The sequence below is a fragment of the Pseudonaja textilis genome, chromosome Z, assembly GCF_049901715.1.
Source record: "Pseudonaja textilis isolate UNSWEBS1 chromosome Z, rPseTex1.2, whole genome shotgun sequence".
NCBI classification, from domain to species: Eukaryota; Metazoa; Chordata; class Lepidosauria; order Squamata; family Elapidae; genus Pseudonaja; species Pseudonaja textilis.
In genome coordinates, this window is record NC_142008.1 from 3,243,350 (window position 1) to 3,267,350 (window position 24,001).

Sequence of the window (24,001 nt, forward strand, 5' to 3'; positions counted from 1 at the left end):
CCTTTGATGGACATCTTGCGCCCAACAAGGCTGCCGCAACAATGAGACTCCTGCTGCCCAGCTGTGCATCTCTTCAAAGAGTCGCTTCGCTTTGAGGAAGGACCTTCAAAGAGCTTCAAAGAGCTTCAAAGATCGGGCTCCCTTCCTCCTCAGGAAAAACGCCCAGGGCCCCCACCCCACCCCCACGCCTGCTTTCTCCACCAGTGTTTCTGGGCATATGCAGAAGGCCCAGCCAACCCCCGAAACCACCAGCTGAACCCTCGTAACAAAGGAAAAAGTACCATAAAAATATTTGGGGAAAAAAACCAAAATAGCTACCAGTTGTCCTCAATTATGACCACAATGGTGCCCAAAATTTATGTTGCGAATAGGTGAAGTGAGTTTTGCTCCATTTTTGCGGCCTCCCTTGCCACAACAGTGAAGGGGAATCCCTGCCGTCGTTAAATTAGTCACACGGTTGTTAAATGAAGCCGGCTTTCCCCATTTCAATTTTGCTTGTCGGGAGGTGGCAAAAGGGGATGTATCCCGTGACCCCCGGGAACACTGTGACCGTCATAACTACGAGTCCGTTGCCAAATGTCTGAATTCGGATCGCCTGACCATGGGGATGTTGGAAGGGTCATAAGTATGAAATACGGTCCTAAGTCTCTCTTTTTTTGTGTGCGCTGTTGTAACTTCCAACAGTCACTAAATGAACTGTTGTAAGTCAAGGTCTACCTGTACGTGATAACTTCTCTCTTGATAGACTCCATGAGAGCTGATAAGAGAGATGGTTCAGTGTACAGGCAGTCCTTGAGTTACAACCATTCCTTGAGTGACCATTCCAAGTTACAACGGCACTGAAAAAAGTGGACTGAAAGCGGTCACGTGATGAAAGTTTAAACACTAGGCAAGCTGGTTCGTACTTATGAGCGGTTGCAGTGATCTCCTTTGCGACCTTCTGACCAGCAAAGTCAATGGGAAGCCAGACTCGCTTCACAACCGGGCTCCTGACTTAACCGCTGGTGATGATTCCCTTAACAACAGTGGCTAGAAACGTCTTTAAACGGGGCGAAACCCGTGGAACAAAAGCCCCGCTTAACAACTGACGTTTTGGGCTCTGCCGTGGTCGTGAAGTCGAGGACCACCTGGAAATAAAACCCACAACTCCACAAAAACCACGGAGTTCCCCCTTTTTTGGGGGGTGGGTGGGGAGTTTGAACACAAAAGTGGGCCCAAAGAGGGCTCATCCCATCCGTTCCCAGCCTGGGGTTCTCTGTTTTTAAATCCACTCGTAATATCAGCTGTTTCCCACGGGTGTTTTTCGCTTGAGAGTCGAGATTGTGTTTGTCTCGAGATTTGGGTTTTTTTGTGTGTGTGTGTGTGTGCTAGATGCAGCCCCTGAATAGAGGCAATCAGAGCACAATGGTTGTGTGTGTGTGTGTGTGTGTGTGGACACGTGATGTTGGCGGCTTCGGAGGCAATTAAGCGAGACCTTCGCGGATGGGTGTGCAACACCGATACCCCTTCATGTAAAAAGGCTGTAACTCTTAAAGATGTTTATTTGCTGTTTTCCTTTGCTGAAAAGCATCCAAGCTAAGCAAACCGATGCTGTTTGAAATGCCAGAATCCTGATGATGATTAATCAGCTTGGGGTTGTTGTTGTTGCTTTTTTGTTGTTGTTGTTTTTGGAGGTGTTGGTTTTTTTTTTTTTTTTTTTCAACCTTTATCAAATCAAAAGCCTCTGCAAAGAACTCAGTATTTTTACTAGCCCTGCACCGGGGGGCCCACAAGGCTTTTCTCAATTCTCTTTACTCAATTCTGTAAGTGTCTGTCGTGGACAACGGAGAAAAGAGCTTCGAGACAGTTTCCCAAGGCTTAACATTCCTTCTCTCTTTCTCTTTCTCTCTCTCCCTTGCCCTTGTTTCATTTATGCAGCAATTCTACAAGAGAGGCCAAGGAGAGAGCGGTAATAAAACGTCTACTGCCCAATTTAATAGCCGAGTGGGGATTTGAACCTGGAGCCCGGTGCTGTTGCTGCCAAACGAACAAAGCAAAACATTTTCTTAAGTAGCCACTAGAAAGAATCAGGGGGGAAAAAATAAAAACATTCGTTGTTCAAAAGGCAGAGTCGTAAACATACAAAGAGGCAAATTGAAACCAGTCTCCCTAATGTGACAATATGCCTACCATGCCAGGATATATAAATTTGTCATAAAACGCAGAGTTCAGCCGAGATCGGCAACAAAGAACGGTTCTTCCATATGCTGAAAGTATAACAGGAAACATAAAACAGGATGCGCGGCCAATGTGCTGGTGCGTTTTGATGATTTATCTGGGCTAGCTTTTGGGATGCGTCCTTGCTTCGAGGAAGGAAAGAAGGAAGGAAAATAGAAGGAAAGGATAAGGCAGGAGGGATGAGAGAAAGAGAGGAAGGAAAAAGGCAGGAGTGGATAAAAGGAAGGAAGGAAGCAGAAGGAAAGAAAAGAAATAGAGGAAGGAAGGAAGGAAGGAAGGAAGGAAGGAAGGAAGGAAGGAAGGAAGGAAGGAAGGAAGGAAGGAAGGAAAATAGAGGGAAAAGGATAAGGTGGGAGGGATGAGAGAAAAAGGAAGGAAAAAGGGCAGGAGTGGATAAAAGGAAGGAAGGAAGCAGAAGGAAAGAAAAGAAATAGAGGAAGGAAGGAAGGAAGGAAAATAGAGGGAAAAGGATAAGGTGGGAGGGATGAGAGAAAAAGGAAGGAAAAAGGGCAGGAGTGGATAAAAGGAAGGAAGGAAGCAGAAGGAAAGAAAAGAAATAGAGGAAGGAAGGAAGGAAGGAAAATAGAGGGGAAAGGATAAGGCGGGAGGGATGAGAGAAAGAGGAAGGAAAAAGGGCAGGAGTGGATAAAAGGAAGGAAGGAAGCAGAAGGAAAGAAAAAGAAATAGAGGAAGGAAGGAAGGAAGGAAGGAAGGAAGGAAGGAAGGAAGGAAGGAAGGAAGGAAGGAAGGAAGGAAGGAAGGAAAATAGAGGGAAAAGGATAAGGCGGGAGGGATGAGAGAAAAAGAGGAAGGAAAAAGGGCAGGAGTGGATAAAAGGAAGGAAGGAAGCAGAAGGAAAGAAAAAGAAATAGAGGAAGGAAGGAAGGAAGGAAAATAGAGGGAAAAGGATAAGGTGGGAGGGATGAGAGAAAAAGGAAGGAAAAAGGGCAGGAGTGGATAAAAGGAAGGAAGGAAGGAAGCAGAAGGAAAGAAAAGAAATAGACCAAGGAAGGAAGGAAGGAAGGAAGGAAGGAAGGAAGGAAGGAAGGAAGGAAGGAAGGAAGAGAAATAGAGGGAGGGAGAGAGGGAGAGAAAGGAAGTAAAAAAGGGCAGGGGTGGATAAAAGGAAGGAAGGAAAGAAGCAGAAGGAAAGAAAATAGAAAGGAAGGAAGGAAGGAAGGAAGGAAGGAAGAGAAATAGAGGGAGGGAGGAGAGAGAACGAGGAAGGAAAAAAGGACAGAAGTGGAGGAAAGAAAGGAAGGAAGGAAGCAGAAGGAAAGAAAAGAAATAGAGGAAGGAAGGAAGGAAGAAAGGAAGGAAGGAAGGAAGAGAAATAGAGGGAGGGAGGAGAGCGAAAGAGGAAGGAAAAAGGACAGGAGGAAAGAAAGGAAGGAAGCAGAAGGAAAGAAAAGAAATAGAGGAAGGAAGGAAGGAAGGAAGGAAGGAAGGAAGGAAGGAAGGAAGGAAGAGAAATAGAGGGAGGGAGGAGAGAGAAAGAGGAAGAAAAAAAGGACAGAAGTGGAGGAAAGAAAGGAAGGAAGGAAGCAGAACAGAAAGAAAAGAAATAGAGGAAGGAAGGAAGGAAGGAAGGAAGGAAGGAAGGAAGGAAGGAAGGAAGGAAGGGAAATAGAAGGAGGGAGGAGAAGCGAAAGAGGAAGGAAAAAAGGACAGAAGTGGAGGAAAGAAAGGAAGGAAGCAGAAGGAAAGAAAAGAAATAGAGGAAGGAAGGAAGGAAGAAAGGAAGGAAGAGAAATAGAGAGGGAGGAGGAGAGAAAGAGGAAGAAAAAAGGACAGAAGTGGAGGAAAGAAAGGAAGGAAGGAAGCAGAGCAGAAAGAAAAGAAATAGAGGAAGGAAGGAAGGAAGGAAGGAAGGAAGGAAGGAAGGAAGGAAGGAAGGAAGGAAGGGAAATAGAAGGAGGAGGAGGAGAGCGAAAGAGGAAGGAAAAAAGGACAGAAGTGGAGGAAAGAAAGGAAGGAAGCAGAAGGAAAGAAAAGAAATAGAGGAAGGAAGGAAGGAAGGAAGGAAGAGAAATAGAGGGAGGGAGGAGAGAGAAAGAGGAAGAAAAAAGGACAGAAGTGGAGGAAAAGAAAGGAAGGAAGGAAGCAGAAGAAAGAAAGAAATAGAGGAAGGAAGGAAGGAAGGAAGGAAGGAAGGAAGGAAGGAAGGAAGGAAGGAAGGAAGGAAGGGAAATAGAAGGAGGGAGGAGAAGCGAAAGAGGAAGGAAAAAGGACAGAAGTGGAGGAAAGAAAGGAAGGAAGCAGAAGGAAAGAAAAGAAATAGAGGAAGGAAGGAAGGAAGGAAGGAAGGAAGAGAAATAGAGGGAGGAGGGAGAGAGAAAGAGGAAGAAAAAAGGACAGAAGTGGAGGAAAGAAAGGAAGGAAGGAAGCAGAACGAAAGAAAAGAAATAGAGGAAGGAAGGAAGGAAGGAAGGAAGGAAGGAAGGAAGGAAGGAAATAGAAGGAGGGAGGGAGCGAAAGAGGAAGGAAAAAGGACAGAAGTGGAGGAAAGAAAGGAAGGAAGCAGAAGGAAAGAAAAGAAATAGAGGAAGGAAGGAAGGAAGAAAGGAAGGAAGAGAAATAGAGGGAGGGAGGAGAGAGAAAGAGGAAGAAAAAGGACAGAAGTGGAGGAAAGAAAGGAAGGAAGGAAGCAGAACGAAAGAAAAGAAATAGAGGAAGGAAGGAAGGAAGGAAGGAAGGAAGGAAGGAAGGAAGGAAGGAAGGAAGGAAGGGGAAATAGAAGGAGGGAGGAGAAGCGAAAGAGGAAGGAAAAAAGGACAGAAGTGGAGGAAAGAAAGGAAGGAAGCAGAAGGAAAGAAAAGAAATAGAGGAAGGAAGGAAGGAAGAAAGGAAGGAAGAGAAATAGAGGAGGGAGGAGAGAAAGAGGAAGAAAAAGGACAGAAGTGGAGGAAAGAAAGGAAGGAAGGAAGCAGAACGAAAGAAAAGAAATAGGAAGGAAGGAAGGAAGGAAGGAAGGAAGGAAGGAAGGAAGGAAGGAAGGAAGGAAATAGAAGGAGGGAGGAGAGAGCGAAAGAGGAAGGAAAAAAGGACAGAAGTGGAGGAAAGAAAGGAAGGAAGCAGAAGGAAAGAAAAGAAATAGAGGAAGGAAGGAAGGAAGAAAGGAAGGAAGAGAAATAGAGGGAGGGAGGAGAGAGAAAGAGGAAGAAAAAAAGGACAGAAGTGGAGGAAAGAAAGGAAGGAAGGAAGCAGAACGAAAGAAAAGAAATAGAGGAAGGAAGGAAGGAAGGAAGGAAGGAAGGAAGGAAGGAAGGAAGGAAGGAAGGAAGGAAGGAAGGAAGGAAATAGAAGGAGGAGGAGAGCGAAAGAGGAAGGAAAAAAAGGACAGAAGTGGAGGAAAGAAAGGAAGGAAGCAGAAGGAAAGAAAAGAAATAGAGGAAGGAAGGAAGGAAGAAAGGAAGGAAGAGAAATAGAGGGAGGGAGGAGAGAGAAAGAGGAAGAAAAAAGGACAGAAGTGGAGGAAAGAAAGGAAGGAAGCAGAAGGAAAGAAAAGAAATAGAGGAAGGAAGGAAGGAAGGAAGGAAGGAAGAGAAATAGAGGGAGGGAGGAGAGAGAAAGAGGAAGAAAAAGGACAGAAGTGGAGGAAAGAAAGGAAGGAAGGAAGCAGAAGAAAAGAAAAGAAATAAGAGGAAGGAAGGAAGGAAGGAAGGAAGGAAGGAAGGAAGGAAGGAAGGAAATAGAAGGAGGGAGGAGAAAGCGAAAGAGGAAGGAAAAAAGGACAGAAGTGGAGGAAAGAAAGGAAGGAAGCAGAAGGAAAGAAAAGAAATAGAGGAAGGAAGGAAGGAAGGAAGAAAGGAAGGAAGAGAAATAGAGGAGGGAGGAGGAGAGAAAGAGGAAGAAAAAAGGACAGAAGTGGAGGAAAGAAAGGAAGGAAGGAAGCAGAACGAAAGAAAAGAAATAGAGGAAGGAAGGAAGGAAGGAAGGAAGGAAGGAAGGAAGGAAGGAAGGAAGGAAGGGGAAATAGAAGGAGGGAGGAGAGCGAAAGAGGAAGGAAAAAAGGACAGAAGTGGAGGAAAGAAAGGAAGGAAGCAGAAGGAAAGAAAAGAAATAGAAGGAAGGAAGGAAGGAAGGAAGGAAGGAGAAGAGAAATAGAGGGAGGGAGGAGAGAGAAAGAGGAAGAAAAAAAGGACAGAAGTGGAGGAAAGAAAGGAAGGAAGGAAGCAGAACGAAAGAAAAGAAATAGAGGAAGGAAGGAAGGAAGGAAGGAAGGAAGGAAGGAAGGAAGGAAGGAAGGAAGGAAGGGAAATAGAAGGAGGGAGGAGAGCGAAAGAGGAAGGAAAAAAGGACAGAAGTGGAGGAAAGAAAGGAAGGAAGCAGAAGGAAAGAAAAGAAATAGAGGAAGGAAGGAAGGAAGGAAGGAAGGAAAGAGAAATAGAGGAGGGAGGAGAGAGAAAGAGGAAGAAAAAAAGGACAGAAGTGGAGGAAAGAAAGGAAGGAAGGAAGCAGAACGAAAGAAAAGAAATAGAGGAAGGAAGGAAGGAAGGAAGGAAGGAAGGAAGGAAGGAAGGGGAAATAGAAGGAGGGAGGAGAAGCGAAAGAGGAAGGAAAAAGGACAGAAGTGGAGGAAAGAAAGGAAGGAAGCAGAAGGAAAGAAAAAATAGAGGAAGGAAGGAAGGAAGAAAGGAAGGAAGAGAAATAGAGGAGGGAGGAGAGAGAAAGAAGAAGAAAAAAAGGACAGAAGTGGAGGAAAGAAAGGAAGGAAGGAAGCAGAACGAAAGAAAAGAAATAGAGGAAGGAAGGAAGGAAGGAAGGAAGGAAGGAAGGAAGGAAGGAAGGAAGGAAGGGAAATAGAAGGAGGGAGGAGAGCGAAAGAGGAAGGAAAAAGGACAGAAGTGGAGGAAAGAAAGGAAGGAAGCAGAAGGAAAGAAAAGAAATAGAGGAAGGAAGGAAGGAAGGAAGGAAGGAAGAGAAATAGAGGGAGGGAGGAGAGAGAAAGAGGAAGAAAAAAAGGACAGAAGTGGAGGAAAGAAAGGAAGGAAGGAAGCAGAACGAAAGAAAAGAAATAGAGGAAGGAAGGAAGGAAGGAAGGAAGGAAGGAAGGAAGGGAAATAGAAGGAGGGAGGAGAGCGAAAGAGGAAGAAAAAAAGGACAGAAGTGGAGGAAAGAAAGGAAGGAAGCAGAAGGAAAGAAAAGAAATAGAGGAAGGAAGGAAGGAAGGAAGGAAGGAAGAGAAATAGAGGAGGAGGAGAGAGAAAGAGGAAGAAAAAAAGGACAGAAGTGGAGGAAAGAAAGGAAGGAAGGAAAAGAAATAGGAGGAAGGAGGGAGGAAGGAAAAAAGAAAAAAAGGCAGAAAGGAGGAGAAAGGAAAAACAGGGGGGAAGGAGAGGAAAAAAGGAAAGAAGCACAAGGAAGGAAAATAAATAGAGGATGGATGGAAGGAAGAAAGGGTAGGAGGGAGGAGGAAAAGAAATAGAAGAAGAAAGGAAGGAGCAGGAAGGAAGGGAGAAAAAGAGGAAGGGAGAAAGGACAAGAAGACAGGAAGGAAGGAAGGAAGGAAGGAAGGAAGGAAAAGAAATAGACGGAGGAAGGAGGGGAAGGAGTCTATTTTGCCCATAGCTTTATTTCCACAGCCAAGATATTTTATTGTTTCTACTCAGCGCTTTCGCCTCATCCTATGATGGATGGTCTGTAAAAACCTCCCTTGGAAATCCGACATGTTTACTAACTTCTCCCTCCCTTCGGAAGCCGGCCAGAGACGCCTCCCCGGTGACTGAAGTCGCTAAAGGCAAAAATGTTTTGGGGTTCCTTCAGGCCTTACTTGGCGTACGCCCGGTTAGCAATCCATGCTCCCTACCATGCAGGCAGTCCTCAACTTACAACCCGTTCATTTAGTGACCGACCAAAGTTACAACGGCACTGAAAAAGGGACGGCCCGTTTTCACATTTAATGACCATTGCACATCCCGTGAGAGTCACGTGATCAAAATTCAGGTGCTTGGCAACTGGCATGTACTTATGAAGGTTGCAGTGTCCTGGGTCACGTGGTCCCCTTTGCGACCTTCCAACAAGCAAAGTCCATGGGGAAGCCGGATTCACTTAACAACCGGGTGACTAACTTAAGAACTGCAATGGTTCACTTGACGACAGAGGCAAGAAAGGCTGTAAAATGGGGCAAAACTCACATAACAGCTGTCTCGCTTTAGCCACAGAAGCTTTGGGCTCAGTGCGTGGTCGTAAGTCGAGGACTGCCTGAAACAAAAAGTCTTCTGTCATTTCCGTTAGGGAAAACGCCTCCAGAACCACTGCGCTGAAAAGTGTGTTGATCTCATTTCACACTTTAGAAAAGGCAGGTTGCCACAATTCCCGGATAACCCCTTGGCTAGAAGAGGCACTCTGGACATGCTCAGGAGCTCGTGTTCGCAATTCAGCCATTGAGGGTGGATCAGAAATAAGCAGAAATACACGTCTGTGGAGATTCTCAGCCATCCAGATCACGTGCTTTGCAGAAGGTGCTTTTTTTTCTTTCAAGAGGCCACTGGACTTCCTTGTTTTTCCTTGAAAACGTTTCTCTTCTCCTCCAAGCAGCTTCTTCAGTTCTGGCTGGATGGTGGGGAACGGAAGGGTTCATATACTCCTTGCAAGACAGCTGTTCATTTCCATCCTTTTAGCAGAAATGCAGCTTAGCTGACGGCATTCTCACTCACGCCAGTAATACTATTACCAAATTGCAGATGATACCACAGCGGCGGGACTCATCTCCAGGGGCGTGGATGAGTCTGCCAACCAAGATGAGGTGGACCGGTTGCTTTCGTGGTGTGGAGACAATAACTTGATCCTCAACACCAATAAGACCAAGGAGCTTATAGTGGACTATAGAAAGAACAGATCAGACATCCAGCCCTTGCTTATCAGTGGAGACCGAGTGGAGCAAGTGGCCAGTTTTAAGTTTCTGGGTGTTACCCTAAAAGAGGACCTGACCTGGGGGGCTCACGATTGCAGCCCTGGTCAAAAGGGCCCAGTAGAGATTATACTACCTGAGACTTCTCAGGAAACAACCACTGAATGGAAAACTGCTGGTGACCTTCTACCGCTGCATCATAGAGAGCATTTTAACTTACTGCACCTGTGTCTGGTTTGCCAATTGCACCGTGGCAGATGGGACAGCCACTCCAGAGGGTTAACGTCGTTGCTCAGAGGATCCTGGGTTGCCTTCTCCCCTCTTTGGAAGAGCTTTATGGCTCCCGCTGCCTTAAGGAAGTTCAAAACTTTCTCAAAGATCCATCTCATCCTGGGAACCCCTTTTTTTGAACTATTACCACCTGGCAGACGGTACAGAACAATAAAAACAAGGACAAACAGGCTGAAAAACAGCTTCCATCCCAGGGCAGTAGCTCTGTTGAATTCTGCTGTATAGCGCAGTGTGTAGCCAGGGTTTTCAATTCAATGTGTGGAGTGTGAAGGATGTGTTTATTTTCATGGTCATGATGTGCACTGAAGATGGTGTTTGATTTCGTTGTATGAGGTGCAATGGCAAAAAGTAAATTAACTAACAAACCATTTCAGAGACTAGCAGAAAGAAAACGTTGCAATTAAAAAAAAAAATTTTTTTTTCCAATGGATGGTCAGCCTAGCAAAGTTTCTTATGTCAGAGAAAACACTAATTATTTATGCTTAAGCATGGTCGTTCCTTCATAGAGCGGCTAGGAACCTCAGAGATCATCAAGACCAACCCTTCCACATTGCAGGACTCCCTCCTCAATTCTTGATACTTGACTAACCAACCTTTATTGGAAAAACACCAGTCAAGGTCATTAAACCCCATTCAGGCTGCAATTATTCCCCCAAATGACAGCTCTCTTAATGCTTGACCTGTTTGACTGCAGACACTTATTTAATTTCACCAACTCATGCAGCCTCTGTGCCTCCAGCTTAAATATATCTTTTTAAAAAAAAAATCTGTTATTTTTAAAAATGCGGTCTCCTTGTTCTTTCTTTCCGACGGGATTTTGTTCTGTTTTTCCACAGATAGCGGCAGTTGCAAACAGCTAGACAGGAAGTCCTTGACTTACAACCATAAAGGGGATCGCGTAACCCCGGGGCATTGCCACCGTCATAAACACGAGTCAGTTGCCAAGTGTTTGAATTTTGACCATGTGACCACGGAAACACTGCAATGGTCGTAAGTGGGGGGAATGATCCTAAGTTGCTTTTTTCAGTGCCCTCTGCAACTTCAAACGGTCATTAGTAAGACCACACCTAGAGTCCTGCATCCAGTTTTGGTCACCACACTATAAAAAAGATGTTGAGACTCTAGAAAAAGTGCAGAGAAGGATGATGAGGGAACTGGAGACTAAAACATATGAAGAACGGTTGCAGGAACTGGGCCTGGCTAGTCTAGTGAAGAGAAGGACCAGGGGAGACAGGATAGGATCTTGCAATATTTGAGGGGCTGCCCCAGAGAGGAGGAAGGGGTCAAGCTATTCTCCAAGGCACCCGAAGGCCAGACAAAGAATAATGGATGGAAACTGAACAAGGAGAGATTTAACCTGGAAATAAGGAGAAACTTTCTGACAGTGAGAACAATCAACCAATGGAACAGCCTGACCTCGGAAATTATGGGAGCTTCATCACTTGAGACTTTCAAGAAGAGATTGGACTGCCATTTGTCAGAAATGGTGTAGGGTCTCCCACATGGACGGGGGGGTGGGTTGGACTAGATGACCTACAAGGTTCCTTCCAACTCTGATTCTCTGAATCTGAAATGAATGGTTGTTACTGGGATTAAATCAGATGTAATTCTCTTCATTTTGATAAACAATGGGAAATGATGTCAACAGATTTGTCATGTGTCCTTAGCAAATCCTGCACAAAACAGGCCTGGTGGGGGGAACAGCTGTAGAGACAGTGTCTCTTAGCAGATCTTTCTATTTGGCTGCTGTTCGGCTGTGGATAATGGAAAACAGAACTAAAGGCAGCTGGACAACTGCTGGGAAAGGAAGATACGTCCATGTTCCCACTTGCAAAACCGCATTCCTGTACAGTCATCCCATCCGTTGCACAACCAAGTTAAACACACGATGTTCGTTTTTTTGTTTATCTTTTGTTTTATTTTACGGCAAGCCCTCAACTTAGGACCACCACGGAGCCCAAAAACCTCTGTTGCTTAAGTGAGATGCTGGTTAAGCAAGTTTTACCCGCATTTTGCGATTTTTCTAGCCCACCGTTAAGTGAATCCCCCCCGGGTGTTAAATTAGTAAGTCAGTTGTTAAGTGAATCTGGCTTCACTTGGCCAGAAGATTGCAAACACACACACACACACATACACACACATACCTCTGGACTCTGCAACCATCATAAAAGTGAGTCAATGGCCAAGCGACTGAATTGTGACCAGGTGACTGGGGATACTGCAATGGTCGTAAGAGTGAAAAAGGGGCCATAAGTCGCTTTCTCAGTGTGCCCTTGTGACTTTGAATAGTCTCTCAATGAAAGCTTGAGGATTGCCTGTGGTCCGTTCTGTTCCGTCCTGTACTGTATTCCATTCTGTGCTGTATTCTGCGTTTCCCTATTTTAATTCTATTCACAAAAATAGGATAGCCACTTTTGTGTGAAAACGCACACAGCGTGGAGGGGGGATCCCAAAATGCAAATCAGGCTTCTAAATGTTGATACAGCATTTAACAGTAATTACGAATCATTAGAATAAGTGTGAGCTAGCGGTTGAAACTAGAGCAGAACAGCGAAGGGAACACACACACGCACACACACACACACACAAACAGAGATGCACTGATTGTGCAAAAGCGCACTGTTGGTTCCTGCTGTTCTGTAGGATTTCAGCCACCATATATCTTGGTTTGTTTGGGAAGGCTACTTAATCAAGAGATCCTAGCTTGCCCTGGATAGCAAAAACCTTCTGCGTTAAAAAAAAATATGGGTTGAGTTGCATCTTATAGTTGCAGCAACTATATCACCGTTATGTAAGTTGTGTTGCATCCCAATATACTTGTAGGTGCAATTTCAAGGTGCTGGTGATTTACTGATTGGATTTTTATTTTATCAGATTTATCCGACCTTTATTGTTTTAGAAATAACTCTAGGCAGCGAAAACATACCTAATATTTGTACCTCCTCCTATTTTCCCCACAACAACAACCTTGTGAGGTGGGTTGGGCTGAGAGATAAGGACTGGCCCGAAGTCACCCAGATGGCTTCCATGCCTAAGGCAAGATTAGAAAACGCCTGGTGATTGGCCCAAAATCACTTAGCCAATTTTGGTGCTTAAGGCTGGACTAGAACTCACAGTCTCCTGGTGATTAGACCCAAATTCACCCGGCTGTCTCACATGCCTGAAATGGGATTAGAACTCGCCATCTCCTAGTGATTGGCCCAAAGCCACCCAGCTGACTTTCATCCCTAAGATGAAATTAGAACTCGCTGTCACCCAGCCAGCTTTCATCCCTAAGGCGGGACTAGAACTCACCCTCTCCTGGTGATTGGCCCAAATTCATGCAGCCTCTTTTTCTGCCTAAGGCGGGACTAGAACTCGCCATCTCCTAGCGATTGGCTCAAAGCCACCCAGCTGACTTTCATGCCTAAGGCGGGACTAGAACTCTCCTCATCCTTTTTTAGAGATGCCTACTCAAAGGTTTAGCCTGCTTTACGGTTTTTGGAAAAGGAGGGAAGGAAGGACCCCAAATCAATTCGGATCGAAATTGCCATCTGAAATTGCAAAAAGAAAACCTGGTTTTTCTCTGCCAGATGCGAGGAAAGGAATGAGAAGGAAAAAAAGATATATATTTTTTAAGGCAATGGTGGGGCAGAGAATGAAGTGATAACAGAAGAACAGAGTTGGAAGAGACCTCGGAGGTCTTCTAGTCCAACTCTCTGCTCAAGGCCGGAGACCTTATACAGGTAGTCCTCGACTTACAACAGTCCATTGCTTGATTGTTCGGAAAAAAGTGACCCTTTTTCACACAGACCATTGCGGCATCCCCACAATCTCGGCAACTGACTCATATTTATGGCGGTTGCAGTGTCCAGGTCCCCGTTTGCGACCTTCTGGCAAGCAAAGTCAACGGGAAAGCCGGATTCACTTAACGACCCTAGTGTGGCTGACTTAATGTCGGTGGCAAGGAAGGTCATCCAATGGGAGCCAAACTCACTTTTTAAAAAAGCCTGCCTCACTTAGCAACTGAAATGTTGGGCTTCAGCATGGTTGTAAGTCGAGGATTAACTGTATTCAAGAGCTTTTGTAGGTCCCCGTGCAGTGGTAGCATTCAAATAACTTAACAACCGGTTCTCTGCCCTAATGATTTCTTCCAACAACAGGTTCACCAAACGGCTCAGGAAGTTAACAACCGGTTCTCGCAAACCGGTGTGAACCGGTGGCTGTATCCCCCTCACTGTCCCGCGGACAGAGCAAATCAGGCAATGTTTTAATTTCAACATTCAATCTTTCATAAATAAATTATTTTATTACTCTTGGGTCTCCAAGCACAGGTTTTTAAAGGAAGAAAGCATACGCAATGAGTAATTAAACGGGAAAAAAAATATAAGCGTGCATTCTCTTTAAAAGGAGAAAATCACGTTTTATTATGGAAGCTGGTTTGTTCCCTGTACTTGTAACACACAAATGTCCAGTTCAAGAGATAGATGAAAGTCCCCCTTTGTAGAGAAGAAGGAAATGTGGTCTGGAGGGCAAAATACTAGCAAGGAAATATGGGTTCTACTCCAGTTTTAGCCTACCTCGCAGGGGTGTTATCCTGGGGGAGAAAACAGGAGAAGCAATTGCACTGCAGGTATTTCTCGTTTTACAACCGTTTAGTGACCGTTACAAGTTGCAAAGGCCCCGAGAAAAGGGACATACGGCCATTTTTTACTTTGCACGAAGCGGCAGCCCCACGATTGAAATTCGGGCCCTTGGCAACTGACTCACATTTACGACGGTTGCAGCATCCTGGGGTTACGTGATCCCCCTTGTGACCGTCTGACCAGCAAAGTCAACGGGAAGCCAGATTTACTCAACATCCCCGTGACTAACTTAACAACAGCAGTGATTCATTCACCGGCTAACCAAAAGGGTCATGAAACTCATGTAACCGTTAGCAAAGGAAATTCAGGGTTCAACTGCAGTCATAAATTGAGGACTATCTGCATGTGCCACATTGAAGGAAAAGTAGAATCGAAAAGAAAAAAAGAAATCCATTTTAAATCCCTCTGTCCTTATGATCCAAGTCAAAATTCAGTTTCCCTCTTTTTGGTAAACCACATGTCAGCAAACACCTAAACTTTTTCCTTCGTTTTTATTTTTAAAAATTGTTGCACAGGTAATCCTCAACTGGTCAGTTCATTTAGTGACTGTTTGAAGTTACAGTTGGTTTAGTGACTGTTTGAAGTTACAGTGGCCCTGAAAAAAGTGACTTATGACCATTTTTTCATACTTATGACTGTTGCAGCATCCCCATGGGCACCTAATAAAAATTCAAGCAGTCGGTGACTGACTCATATTTATGACGGTCGCAGTGTCCCAGGGTCGCGTGATCCCCTTTTGCAACCTTCTGACAAGCAAAGTTGATGGGGAAACCAGATTCACTTAACATCCGTGTGACTAACAGCTACAGTGATTCACTTAACAACAGTGGCAAGGACAGTCATAAAATGGGGAAAAATTAGCATCTGTCTCGCTCAGCAGCTGAAATTTTGGACTCAGATGCAGTTATAAGTCAAGGACTACCAATACATGCATCTACAAGTAGTCCTTGAAATACGACTGGTCGCTTAATGATGGATCTTCCCAATTTATGACGAATGCAGCGTCCCGGGGTGTGTGTGCTGTGCTTTTGCAAGCTTTCGACAAGCAAAGCCAATGGGGGAGGCCAGATTCAACGACAACGTTACTGACGGAGCAACTACAGTGATTCACTTAACGACAATGGCAGGAAAGATCATAAAATGGAGCAAAACTCACTTAGCAATGGAAAATTTGGGCTCCATTGTGATTGTAAGTCAGGGCTACCTGTATTACAGTCACCCTCGCCTGGTCCAGAGGTGAGAAAACTCCTGCATTTAAGCATCTGGGCACGGGTGCAAATCAAAGCATCTTTAATTTCTCTGCAAAATCTCAAATCCTTCTTTGCATTGTGTATTTTTAGCAGCAGCAGAAAAGAAACTTCTATTTTCTCTGCCAAACACCCTGAATAAGTCCAGCTGCTCACAGTAAACAGAAGAAAGGGGAAAAAAAATACTCCTTCTTTGACTGAATCAGTTAAGAGCGAGAGATAAAAGTGTAAAATGGCCTCCTGACGTTCAGGAAAATCACTTTATTGCAGGACTTATCGGTTCTGCTTCATCCCGGCGTCCCTTGTATGTTTAATTTTAAATTTTATTTCTTGGCATTTCAAGGGCTTCAACTCTCTGTGGATAAGTGTTTCATTGCCTCTCTATCAGGATCGGTAGAATTAGTTAGCCATATACCAGCAGTCCTCGACTTACAACCACAATTGAGTCCGAAACTTCTGTTGCTAAGCGAGACAATTGTTAAGAGTTTTGACCTGTTTTACCACCTTTGTTGCCACGGATGTTAAGCGAATCACTGCAGTCGTTAAGTCAGTAACATGGTTGTTAAGTGAATTGGGCTTCCCCTCGTTGACTTTGTTGGTCAAAAGGTCTCAAAAGGGGATCGCATAACCCGGGACACTGCAACCGTCATAAATATGAGTCGGTTGACAAGCGTCTGAATTTTGATTACGAAACCATGGGAATGGTGCAACGGTTGCAAGGGTGAAATCCTTTCACACAAGTCACTTTTCATAAGTCACTTTTTCCAGTGCCGTTGTAACTTCGAATGATCACTAAATGGACTGTCGTAAGTCGAGGACTACCTGTGTTTGTTATCCTATGGGTGCGTTTCATCGTTTTCTTTCGTCATTGTTCATTTCATTGTTCATTTATTTTGCTTCTGTTTTGTACACCCACTTTTCATTCCTTCCTCCCAATTGTTGTAAGCCTCATGGTGATCGTTTTGCTTTTAAATATATTCAGTATCCCTTTGTTATAGGTTCTTCTCTGGAGTTTGCACTTTTAACTTTTTATATGCTGTATCTCTTTTTAGCTTTTAATATTACTGACTCTTTGCATTCCACCCTTACTATGGCGGTCCATCACCTTAATTAAAATTCGATTTTATTTGTGTGGCTTGTCACCTTGAGCTCGCCTTCATTGCAAGCAACCAACATGTGCATGCAAAAAAGACATTAAACTAGGTTAATCCATGATGATGGTTCCATCTGTATCACATCTCATGTCCAAACATTATAAACCTTTATTACGTTTTAATGCATAATTCACACAACCTGGCAAGGCTTATTAATCGAGGTAGGTAAATGCCTTGTAAAATAATCTTTGCTAACACCCTAAGCGGACTCAACATGGTTTGTTTTTGGCCAGCAATGACAAGACACTGGTTTATATCTCGGTGCCTCCTGCAAACTGAGAAAGCAGGTTAATTCAGCAACCTGGGAGAACGGCTGTTGTGTGAAGGTGGCCAATGAGACACAGAAGGTGACCTGATTCCAGTCTCAATCCAGCAGAGAATCCCTTCTATTCATTTGACCCACTCTGGACCGCATCTCCTTGGACCCTCCTTTCACACAACCACTCACATACACACCCCGAGTTGTGAGTCTGTCAGTCTCGGCTGAATGGCTTGGTGGATCGGGGTATCTGCGGAGAATTTGCGTGTGAAGAGGGGGCTCGGCTGTGGAGAGGTGGGCACGGGGGACTATTATCCAGCCATGTTGAGCCGAAAGCAGACGTGAGATACATACCAATACATGAAGGGTCAAAACCAGTGGGACTCCCCCCCCCTCTCCCTCTCTCCCTCCCTCTTTCCATCCATTTCTCCCCCAGAGCATTCACCCCAATGCATGCATGATGAAATGATAGATGGATGGATGGATGGGTGGGTGGATGGAGGGATAGATAGAAGGAGAGAGGGGGGAGAGAGAGAGAAGACTAGAGGAGAGATGGATGGAGATAATGGATTGATATAAGAGAGAGAGGTAGAGGATGGATGGATAGACAGAGAGATAGATAGGACGGATGAGAGGTAGAGGATAGGTGGATGGATGGATGGATGAGAGACAGAGAGAATTATATAGATGGATGAGAGGGGGAAAGAGAGAACGATGAAGATAGATGAGAGAGAGGGAAGAGAGAGAGAATGGATAGATAGAGCAGGAGAGAATGGACAAGAGAGAAAAAGGCAGACGGATATACAGAAGGGAGGGAGAAGGGGAGAAAGGGAGAGAAGGATGGAGAGAAGGAAAAGAGAGGGAGAGAGAAAGAAAGAGACCTCAGACGTTTTCCCTCGCGCGCTGCGGGAAGGTGAACCTTGCGCTTCTCCCGCGGGCGGGCAATCCCCGCGCAAGAATTCCACGCCAACGGAGAAACCCCCGAGCGGCTTCCCGCCGAAGTCCCGCTGCACCAGTGGGCGACTAGTGACCCCGTCCCCTTCTCTGCCCCCTCTCCTTTCCTCCCCTCTCCTTTCTCTTTTTCAGCGACCCCCTTTTGTTCGCCATCCAAATCGTGGCACACCCCGTTTTCTTCGGATCGCCCCACCCGGCCACCCGGCACCCAAGGCTCCCCTGCACCTAGCGTGGGGTGGGGTGCATTTATAAATGGGGAGGGGCGCCCCCCCTTACCATTGCAGTCCCGAAGATGCTCCCGGCCCCTCCACGCGCGATCTGGCTGCCGGCTGCAACCTTCAGGAAGGTGAAATCGGCGGGGTGCAAGTCGATCTGGGAAGGCGGGGATGCTGGTGGTTGTCCCTTTTTCGAAAAGGGGATTAAAAAAACAAACAAAAGCCCCCCGAAAAAAAAAATCTTCTTTTTTAAAAACCCCAAAAGGGATGAAAGGCGCGGTGGCAGGGGGGAGGAAGGGGGCGCGGACACCACGGGGTTTGGGTGCAGAAGTCCACGAGAGGAGAAAGCTATTTTCTTTTCGCTTGACAAAATAATAAATAATAGAAAGGAAGGGGGAAGGAATCCAGGGGTCGCAGCCGCTCCTCAATGCTGCCTAGCGCCTTGAAAGGTGGGCTAGGGAGCTGTCCCACGCCCCTAGGCAATTTTCTCCCGGCGGGGAAAGCATCCCAGAGGGACGTGTTGAGAGAAAGGGAGCTCCGAGGTTTTTTTTTTAAAAAAAGATCTTTTTTTTTAAAAAGGAAAATGTATATATAAGAATGGGGAGGATGCTACTGCCAGGCAGGGTTTGCTTCGTCCTTTTGGAAAAAGCTCCAATCCGGATACAGAGGAGGACAGGAGAAAAGATCCGCATCCGAGACGGCTTCGTGAGAACCTGGCCAAGCCACCGGAGCGAGTGTGATCCCAATCCGCCGCATCCTGCAGAAAAATTCCCCGGGTTTTCCCTTCTCCCTCCCTCCTCCTGAGGGGCGGGGGACGAGAGAGAGAGAGAGAGAGGGAGAGAGAGAAAGAAAGAGAGAGGGGCACTGGGTGGAGTCTGCAGCCAATCACTTGCCGGGGCCGGCGCGCCAGAGCCAATGGGGAGAGGGGAGAGGCGTGGCCTCCTCCCGAGTGCTTCTTTCAACCGAATCTTCGGGGGCTATTCGGGGGCGGAGCCTGCTCAGGCAGGGGGGACGGGACTTTGAGGACTAGCCTGATGAGGAGTGAGATGGAGAAGGGAGGCAGAAAAGCCAGGTGCAAATAAAAAAGGAGAACAATCCCTAAAACAACCAGGGCGCCTTGTTTTGCAGGAGTACTTGACCCTGAGTTCAAGTTCTGCCTTAGCCATGAAAAGGAAATGGATGCCTTTGGGTCTTTGACTCTTTTTCAGCCCAGCCCACCTCACAGGGTTGTTGTTGTGGGCAAAAATAGGAGGAGAAAGATGTGTTGGATATATGCTCGGGTAAATACAATAAATAATCCTGGTTTTCCATCTTTGGCATCCAGAGTCTCCCTGTGGGTTTTCATAAGCAAAGGGGTGCAGGACAGTGAATTGTTGCAGATAGACTTCCCCTAGAGCTGGAGGCTTTAAGACTGTGTTTCTCAAGCTTGAAGATGTGTATGGACTTCAACTCACAGAATTCCCCAACCGGCTCTTCCACGTTCCCAAAGTTGAGACTTTGAGACCGATGGCAACTCTCTTTTTCATAGACTGCCCCTGGCGCTGGAGGTTCTAGTCTTGCTCTCTTCTTAATTACAAAAGGCTGTTGATAATTTGGTTGCTATTTAGCCTTTGGTGTTAGCTTCTACCGAGTATAAAAAATATAAATGGCTGGATATAACTTGTGAGTAATGGTAAAAAAAAAAGGATAGCACAAAAGATTTTAACCAACTGACACACTGTATGTATATAATTGAAAGATGGCTTTATGTTTTTATGTTTTCTTCGTATGTTTGTTGTAAAAAATAAAAACTTTGTAAAAAGAAAAGAAAAATTAAATAAAAATATATATAAATGGCTGGGGAATTCTGGGAGTTGAAGTCCTCACCTCTTAAAATTGGCACTTTTGAACAACCCTGCTCTTAAAAAGAAACCAACACTGCAGTATTTAGTTGCATGCAAATACAGACAGACATGCAAAACACACTGTTATTTGAAGATCTGTTTTCATAAAAATGCCTAATCATCGAAAGGAGAAAAGCAATCTAAAATTAGCATTTTGTGACTTGGGAATGGATGCTTTGGCTGATACTGGATTTATTTATGCATGCTATTATATGAGGCCTCTATGTCCGTAGACGCAGGTCTTTTTTTTTTTAAGTTCAAATTCATAGCGTTTTATGACAAAAAAATGAGACATCTTTGCCAAGAATGAAAAGATCTGTCTTGAGGGGGATGAACATTTATTTTATTTATTTATTTGCTCCATTTAAATTTTAACAAAGTTAAGTTTTGTTAAATGCATTTAATTATTAATTTAAATTTATTCGTTAAATTAAAATTGTTATTTGTTAAAATTAAATTTTGAATATAAGAATATTGGACATATAAAATGGTGCAGGAAGACCTCAAATTATAACTATTCGTTTAGTGACCATTTGAAGTTGCAATAGCACTCAAAAAAGTGAGTTATGACTGTGTTTTGTTTTTTACACTTTGCAACATGCTCATGGTTGCGTGATCCACAATCTGGAGACTTGGCAATAGCACTAGCACTTAGACTTATACACCGCTTTACGTGCTTTCCAGCCCTCTCTAAGCGTTTTACAGAGTCAGCCTCTTGCCCCCAACAATCTGGGTCCGCATTTCACCCACCTCGAAAGGATGGAAGGCTGCGTCAACCTTGAGCTTGGTGAGAATTGAACTCCTGACAATGGTTCATATTTATGATGGTTGTGGTATCCCGGAGTAATCTTTTTCAACCTTCTGACAAGCACAGGGTAAGCCAGATTCACTTAACAACCATGTGACTAATTTAAACATTGCAATGATTGACTTAACAACGGTGGTAACTGTAAGAAGTAATCACACACGGGAATGAAGTATTTTGGGGGATATTAAAAGAGGCAGAGTGTTATATTTCTCCAAAGGAGAAATGGAAAAACATGCTCTTAAAGGCAGAAAGCAGCCCCAGTCTTCCTGCTCTAGGAAACAGCCTCCAGCAGATGCCTGAACTCTTTAGAGGTGGAGATTTTGTGCCCATTAAGAAATCCAGGTCAACCTGTTCACAAACAAAACGCCTTCAGCTCCAACTGATGGGATTAATAATTTACACCCCCATCCCAAATTCTAAGAACAGGATGTGACCTTTAGGACCTAATAGGATTGACCTACCACATTAGAATAGCAAAATCAGCAAGGCTCACTACATTGCACAGCTCCCCTGGAACATCTCAGAACCCTATAAAAATCTCTATACCCAATTGGTCAGCTGCCCCAGAACTACATGCTGTGCTTGGTTCTGCTCACCCATTTTTATTTCCAGCGTCTTTCTCCCAGCTTGGAACCAGACCGGATTTTTCTTCCAACAGAAGAAAGGTTGTAAAACTCACTTTACAAATTTCTTGTTTTGCAAGGGAAATTTTGGCTCAGTTGTGGGCATAAGTCAAGGACTATCCTGGAGCAATTGCTTGTTATCTCAGCAAGCAAATTTATCTTCAGTGAAAGGGGAAAAAAAAAACCAGCTTGCAAACCTCTGGGACGACACACATCCATCACATACAATGAAAATCTTGTTATCAATTTATGAGCTATTAAAGAGCCACAATCCAACCTAAAGCAAACATTAAATTGCATTGCAGGCTGTGATCATTTGCATCGCTCAAGAAGAAAACTTACGATCGCTAAGGTTGTCTTCAGATCCTGCCATACGGGTGGTCCTCGGCTTGCAACGGTTCATTTAGTGACCATTCGAAGTGACGACGGCGCAGAACAAAGTGACCGTTTTTTCCACACTTAATGATCCTTGGCGCATTCCCAGGAGCACGCGGTCAAAAATCAGATGCTTGGCAGTGGGCTCACATTTATGACAATTGCAGTGTCTCCTGGGATCATGTGATCCCTTTTAGTGACCTTCTGACGAGCAAAAAATCAACGGGGGAAGCCAGATTCGCTTAACAACCTTATGACAAATTTAACAACTGCAGTGATTCACTTAGCAAATATGTCATGAAAGGTCTTAAAACGGGGCAAAAATCACTTAAACATCTCATGTAGCAGTAGAAATATTGGGCTCAATTGTGGTCATAAGTCGAGGACTACCTGTACTACAGTGTGAGAGTCTGTTTTGGAAACTAGCATCTTTAATAAAGGTGCCAGTGCCATAAAGATCCTGGCCCTTAGATGCCCTGCCGGATTGTTGGCAAAAGTTTATATTGAGCAGCCGCAAAGCCAGATGTTCGAACTACATTTTGGCATTTTTGTCCACCTCTGGAGCCCTTCCCAAGGACCTGGGATAGCCAGAACTGAGATGTTGACAGGGCTGAAAATCTCGTCACAGGTTGGAAGCAGATTTCAAGAAAGCTGCTTTTTGCAATTGAGTGATGGGGATTTTGTCAATGCCAATGAGGGTCAAGTGATAACAGAACAGAACAGAACAGAACATAACATAACATAACATAACATAACATAACATAACATAACATAAATAACAGCACAGCACAGCACAGCACAGCACAACACAACACAAAACAACAACACAACAACAACACAGCACAGCATAACACAACACAATATTTTGTTGCCAAAATTGCTTTACTGTTTATAGTGCAATATTTTGTGGGTTTTTAATATTTCTAAGCTGGCCAGAGTTGCCTCTAGATGAGATGGTCAGTATGGAAGAAAGAAAGAAAAAAGAAAGAAGGAAGGAAGGAAGGTGAAAAAAGAAAGGAAGGAAGGAAGAGAAAGGAAGGAATGAAGGAAAAGAAAGGAAGGAAAGAAAGGAAAGAAAGAAAGAAAGAAAGAAAGAAAGAAAGAAAGAAAGAAAGAAAGAAAGAAAGAAAGAAAGAAAGAAAAGGAAAATCACAGCAAAAATACAGAGGTTGACGACTTTAAGTTTTCCACCCAAGGCCAAATTATTATCTACAAGGAGTCCTGGACTTATGCCCATGACTGAGCCCAACTGTTTTGTTGAAAGCAAGAAAGTTGTTAAGTGAGTTTTGCCCCATTTTATGACTTTTCTTGCCACATTTGTCAAGTGACTCGCTGCAGTTCTTAAGTTGGTCACCCGTTGAGTCCAGCTTCCCCATTGACTTTCAGAAGGTCGCAAAAGGGGATCACATGACCCCAGGGACACTTCCACCGTCACAAGTACATGCCAGTTGCCAAGCATTTCAATTTTGAACACCCCTCCCCCCTCCTCAAGGCACATTGGTTGCAGAGGTGATATTCAGCAGGTTCTCACCGGTTCTGGAGAACCGGTAGCGGAATTTTTGAGTAGTTTGGAGAACAGGCCAATACCGCCTCTGACTGGCCCCGCCCCATCTATTCTCCGCCTCCCATCGAGTCCCAGCTGATCGGCTGGGTCTTCTTTGGTTGCCCTGCACAGGAGAACGGAGCGGAAAGCAGGTTAGTGGGGTGGGGAGGGAAGGGGATTTTGCAGTAACCTTCCCCTACCACGCCCACCAAGCCACGCCCACCAAGTCACGCCCACAGAACCGGTAGTAAAAAAATTTGAATACCGCCACTGCTTGATTGGCCGAAAAGGTCACATGATAGAGAGACGTCCATCGAGAGTTGAGATGGACTCTAGTGGGAGTTTTTTCTTCTCCGTTTCACGGAGATCTAAATATCTCAGCCTGATTTGAAACCAGGGTGTTGTTGTTTTTAATTCCTGTCCCTTTCCAATGTTTGCAACACGCTATTCTAGCGTGTTGCAGGAGCTCTGTCTGCAAGGCATCGAAAACGCAGGAGGTGGCAAAGGCAGGGAGGCTGCCTAACCATCTGTCTGAGCGTGGATTTCTGCAAAATTCTGCCTTTTACACCCTTGTTGTTATGCAGGCAACTCTTTCTTCTATTCCCGAAGTAGTCCTTGACTTTACAGCAGTTCGTTTGGTGACCCTGTGAAGTTACAACGGCCCTGGGGGAAAAATAGACTGATGATCATTTTTCACAATTACAACCATTGCAACATCCCCGTGGTCATGTGATCAAAATCCAGGCACAACTTGCACAGCTGGCTCCTATTTGCGACGGTCTCGGGGTCACGTGATCCCTTTTTGCAATTTTCTGACACGCAAAGTCAAGCGGGGAAGCTGGATTCATCTAGCCAACGTGTTACTAACTTAACAACTGCAGTGATTCGTTTAACGACTGTGGCAAGAAAGGTAGGAAAATGGGGTCAGATGTCTCACTTAGCAACAGAAGTGTT

At 44.8% G+C, this 24,001-nt stretch overlaps 1 protein-coding gene across 8 annotated transcripts in view; it reads right to left on the reverse strand.

Moving 5' to 3' along the window:
• The window catches only part of ADCYAP1R1 (ADCYAP receptor type I), an 87,959-nt gene extending 69,933 nt beyond the window's left edge, over positions 1 to 18,026 (reverse strand). For all 8 annotated transcript variants that reach the window (XM_087917554.1, XM_087917551.1, XM_087917556.1 and 5 more), the window contains exon 1: positions 17,877 to 18,026. The gene's annotated coding sequence lies outside the window, so the exon portion shown is untranslated. The remainder of the gene's footprint in view (positions 1 to 17,876) is intronic.
• Between the last annotated feature and the right edge of the window lie 5,975 nt (positions 18,027 to 24,001).